Source organism: Drosophila pseudoobscura, chromosome X (assembly GCF_009870125.1).
Source record: "Drosophila pseudoobscura strain MV-25-SWS-2005 chromosome X, UCI_Dpse_MV25, whole genome shotgun sequence".
NCBI lineage: Eukaryota > Metazoa > Arthropoda > Insecta > Diptera > Drosophilidae > Drosophila > Drosophila pseudoobscura.
This window is the reverse complement of record NC_046683.1, coordinates 21,319,521-21,325,451: the sequence shown is the minus strand read 5'-3', so window position 1 is coordinate 21,325,451 and position 5,931 is coordinate 21,319,521.

Sequence of the window (5,931 nt, the reverse complement as noted above, 5' to 3'; positions counted from 1 at the left end):
ACTCACAGTACCGTTAGCCGTTTGTAGGAGAGCTCTCTGCTTGCGTTGCGGCCGCTTGGCGCTTTCGTTGCTGACTGAGCAAGCGCGGCTTCGACTTCGACTTCGACTTGGACTTGGACTACCGTTCGGTGCGCCGAGGCCGACAGCTCTGCCGCTGCCAAAACGGAGCTTTACCTTATGCCAGGCCAGCGTTGGGCTTTGGTATGCCACAGTGTTGTTGCTGTGACTTTTGCTGCTTCAGCTGCTGCTGGCTGCTGGCTGCTGGCTGATGGCTGTTTTACAACCTGTTCGCGTAAATCTGCGTTTAAAGAAGTGGCGACAACAAACGGTAATGAGCTTGCACCAGCCGCCGCGCTGCACTGTACTGCAGCTTTCGAATTGAACTTTTTGTGCTGCCGCTGCCGCTGCCGCTGCCATTGCTGCAGTCAGCATCTTCAGTCTGGCATCCAACGCCTTCAGTTTCAATTTGCTCTTCAGCTGCAGTCGACAGCATGCTGACGTCATGGAGACATTTGATGATAAGCGCGAATAATTGAGAGTTAGAGAGTGAAGACAGACAAGGAGAAATAAAAAGAGAGAGAGTAAGAGTAAGAGAGGGAGAGAGTGAGATCAAGAATGAGAGAGATTGAGGAACAAAAGTCTGAAAGTTATTCCATATCCATATCCTATCTCAAGGACCTTGCAAATCCATATGCCCCATATTTACCCTGAAAGATTTATTTGATCTATTTTTCTTACGAGTAAGCACCTAAAAGCACAGTGGGTCGTAGCCTTAGAGATCTACAATTGACGCCGATCTGAAACACGATTTAAACAGAGTTGTTGTAGATCCAATTGTAGATCGTTATGGCTGAATGATGTTTGATTGTCGCTGTTGGTTCTGTGCACACAACTCACAATGAAGTTGAAACTTGTTCTCCCCATCCCAGCTGTCAGATGCTATTGTGGATGTACTCGCACTCGCACTCGCACTCGCACTCGTACGGAGTTCTGCGGCTATTGCAGTGTTCATTTATGTTAATTGAAATCACATAAAACAGAACTCAATGCCTTCGCCTTGGGCTGTTCGTTCGTTTCGGATTGGAAAAATGCGTTTTTTGTTGTTTTCTTGCGTGTTTCTTGGGGGCTACAGTAAGTGCCAGACGTGACTTGAGAATCTTTTATTTTCCAAGCCTTTCGATTGTCGCTTTTCGGATGATTTTTTTTATATTTTTCTTGTCTCTTTTTTGCCCTAATGGCATGCTTATGTAAGCGGCGGTAGGTACAGGTACACGAGTATTTCTGGGATTATAAATATGTACTCACATACATATCTACATATATACGAAAGATGTACGTATGTACATGTAAATGGATAAGACGTTTAACGGTTGCATTGCAAATGCTTAACGGCAGCACCAGCCCACAGCAAAAAGCCACAAAAAGCTCCGCAACGAAAAGGCCACAAAGAGATAATACCAAACTATAGGCCATATAAAATAAAACGAGCGCGGAAACAGTGCCCGCCACCAAAAACAATTGGGTGTGCAATTAAAAGTTTTCGAGCACTGCTGGGGCACCATCCCAGCCAGAGACCATTTGGCAGTAAAAGGTCTTAAATAGAGCGTTCAGCTGGTGGCTTTTGGAAAGCAACAGCAACAACGGTAGCAGTCATGGGCAAGAAAACTCCCGGCCACATTTGTGCCCGGAGCAATCAAAGGATCGATCTTATGTTTGCAGAAGCCTGACAACTGCTTGGACTGCTTGCTCTCACACAATACTGACAGCCGATGGTTTGAGGGTTTGATGGGAGTCCCATAGCCCTTACGCTCCAGACGATCTTCGCATTCCTTAGCTTCCACGCATTCAGTATCAACAGGTCACTGGCAGGGTCTTAACGAAACCCAAGGACTTGAACTGTTGTATATCATTATTCAATATGTTCAACAGGTCTCCTATCTCCTTCAGGGTCGGACTGTTGAGGTCTTGAAGGCCTTCGAGGCCGTTGGTTTTGGACATCGAACAAATACTTAACGTGCCTTATACATTACCATTCATGGGGATGATGATGGGAAGAGCTTTGTCTCAAGCGACAGTAGAACTGTTACCAAATGTTAGCAGAATTCAAGCGTGTACTTGGCTGTTGATGCAGAGTACAGATGTACATATGTATGTACATGAAATGGTGCGAGGCCCTGTGGAGCTCTTGAAGCGCCTGGAGCTCCGACCTTATTTGACTTTCTTCTATTTTCTAATATGCTCTCATTGATAGCGTTACGTGAAACGTTCCGTGAAAGAAGTTGGCTAAAAATATGCTACCATCTTTTGTGTTTCAGCTGTGGTCCTATGCTATTCAACATCAAAATTTATTAAGAAAGAGTCGATGGAGATGGGGTAGCGGGGACAGCAGAAGAGCACACAAGTATCGCTCTCTCTCTCTCTCTCTCTCTGTGCCCCAACAACAAACAAACAAAATCTCCGCGAAAGTGCAACTCAGAAAATAATTTACGCAAGATCAGAAAAAAAGCAAAAACCAAAAAGAAAAACAAAACAAAAAAAATATTTCAAATATTGCTGAAAATACTCCTGGCTGGTCGGGCACTTCATGACTGGTTTTCCACTTGTCTGGCTGTCTTTTTCCTTTTTTTTTTTTTTGGTACTTGCTTTATGTAAGTTGCAACCTGCTGTTGTGGCTGCTGCCGCTGCAACTGCGACAACTTTGCGCCTCAGGTCTTTCGTTTCGTTTCGCGATCGCGTTCGTTTTCATTTTCGTTTGGCGGCACGCTCATAAATCGCTGAGCACATTGCGAAAGGAAAAGGCATGATAAGCAGGATGGATCCGAGATACGTATGGATGCATGGGTATGAGGACAGCATACATACATACATAGGCAATAAGTTAGAAAATATCTGCGATTGAGCTTTAGAAAGGCAAGGGGGCAGGAAACTGAGGAATCCTTTGGTTTTTAGTTGGGATGATACACAAAATGTACTTGGTAAATGGGACTTGAGACGGACATTATGATTGTTTTAGATTAGATTGGAAATGTATGCGGAAACTACTGACAGAGCCACATATGTAAGTATTCCAATTGAATGGGACCATTAGAGAGATCGGAAAATGGAGAGCTGCAAGATGATATTGAATAAAGAATACAAGTCCATCCACAGTTGGTATTCCAGACTACTAGAGCTTAGGAAAAGCAAGGAGCTACAGGAAATGCTACTCGTAAACGGCACAAGAGTGACCAGAACTAGAGTTTTTGTAATCTGTTGCAATAGCCAACCATAGCCAACATTCCCTGTCCTACATGGAGTACGTAAGGTCGTTCTAGTTACAGACAACCAACATTTTGCACCGTTTATCTCTCAGTTTGTGGAGCTTTACCCACTGTTAGTGGTAGCCTACCCTAACCGATTCTCCCCCGAGTGCCTCGGACAGACGGGCCGAGAAACGAGTTCGATCTGCGGATTCAAGTGCCGTCGATCAGGTCGAGCCCAAAAATTGTGTTCGAACACACAAGTATCGCACACACGCAAGCTACCACAGAGAGAGAGAGAGAGAGAGAGAGAGAGAGAGAGCGAGAGGGAGAGAGACAACCCACACAGATAGAGTCAATGATCTTTCGGAGCTGTTTGACGGGGGACCCCTGCCCCTGGCACTGGCACTGCCACTTCCACTGCCACTGCCCCATCAAAAGAGCCAAAGAAACTTGAGCATTTTGCCGGCTGCTTTCACTCTCCATTGGACGGAATACGGAATTCTTTCATAAATTTCTTGGCCACGCAGCTGGAGAGGGAAAAGAGAGTTAAACAATTTCGAAAACGTCGCCAGTTAACGACTTTTTTCCTCTTCGAATCTTTGTGCAGCGCAGCGCAGCGCAGCGCAGCTTTTCTTTCGTTCTCTTTCACTCTCTTTAGCTGTGTTTCCCTGGTCATGCGGGGCGTATGAGTAATTTGCAATGTCCGTTTTGATCTCTACTGCCGCTCCGATGTCAAATCTCCAATCTCCGTAATTAGCTAAACAATAATCTGCTGCCCTGGCGCATTTCCCATAAGATTAATGAGCATCCATCCGAACAGGATGGAGAGTGGGCGTGCCATCTCTCCCTCTCGAAAATTACCTCCATATAAACCTCTATTCACACATATATCCATAGCTGTGGCTGTGTAGCTGTTGCCAGCTCCCTCTGGTCTTCGAAGACATCAACGACAGCGGCCATCATCATCCAGCACAGCACCCATCGACGCATCGGGGCCCAGACCAGACCAGACGACAGCCGCAGAAGAAAGAAAGAAGAAAAAACATTTCTGACTCGAGCCGCCGAAGTGAAAAAGAAAGTGAAGTTGTCCAACCACCGCGGATCGCATTGGATCGGATCGGATCGGATCGGATCGTGCTAGCAGACAACAAAAAATCACAAAGGAGATGTTTAAGCATTTTCTATTATGCAAATATTTCGGCAGCTGACTCCATGAATATTCACTGCCAAAAAACGAAGTGGTAATCCAAACAACAAAAGGCGAAAATGAAAATGAAATGGCAGCTGAAAATAAACACACTCGACCACCTGTTTGTGCAATTCTGAAAGAAGACTGTGAGGGGTCTGGTACAGCCAGCTTTTATCAAACTTTAGATCAAGATCATATGTCTACAAAGAGGGACTTTATATGTTTAAAAAGTGTGTAAAAGCCCCTGTTCAGGCCAGCAGGAGACGATTGTCGCGCACTGTGCCAACGCCGGGCGCTCCGGTCCCAACATGCGCTCGCGCGCTCGGAGGGGCGCTCGGGAGGTCCACGGGATCCACAGGTCACGATCCACACGGCGCTCAAGCCAGCATAGAGCAAAAGCATCATAAGGCATAGAGTTAGTTAGATTCAATCGGTCGAACGCGCCCCAGAACCAAATACACCCCCACTTATCACGAAACACAGCGACGGCTTCTAAGACTGGATCAACGATTTTGACGTTTGGAGAATTGATCTTCGATCCGCCCCACTACAAACAGCCCCTTTCGGATATAATTAATCATTAACACTTCAATGTTTTTATTATAGTTTATTTATTTTTATTAAATGATTTCGATGTATATATAACTATTCTGTTTATACGAGTAGTTCTATACTGATATAATGCAGTCATCTACTTTACATTAAATTTTGTAAGCTCCTTCATTCTCCACTTTTTGGATGGTAAACCCATCATATTTGAGAGTAAATGGACACGGTTTAGAATCTGGTTTGGATCGGATCATTATTACACCCAAAAGGAACGAATGAAATGGCAACCTGTCTACGCAACCCTCTTCCACGCGCTTACTCATTCTCATTCTCTCTCTCTCACACCCACACTAATGCCGCAGGGGAGCGAGATAGCAACACACATACTGACTGAGTATCGAGTACAAGTGTAGAGCCGTGGCCCTTACACGCTCGCAACGTTCCCGCTCGTTTTATGTCAGAACGTTGCTCTGTGCTTGAACTTGTAACATACATTATGCCATCAACAAATATGGATGTTATTAATTGCTCGGATTGAGATGTACGAGTATGTACGAGTATGTAGTTCAGACGCCTAATTTGGAAACGTGCCCTAACACCATATTCTTACCTGATTTTGCTGCAGAACATTGGGAATTACAAGGATAAGTCGCCTGGCTAATGGTGTTGTTGCGTTCTGCGAACTTCCTTTAATACTACCATATTTCTACCATATTTTGGTCAACTCTTAAAGTCTCTAAAAACTAGGCGTCAAACAAGACGGACACACGGACATGGCTATTTCAACAGATCTCATATACCACTATACCCTTCGAGTACCGGATACAAAATTTCAATAGCTATATTATGACTCATGATAAATTTACAACAAAGTATGTTACAGCGAATAGCAACAGTGTCTTCTATGGCAAAGGGTAATAGAAGAATAGCAGAACCTTAAGCCATTCCAGA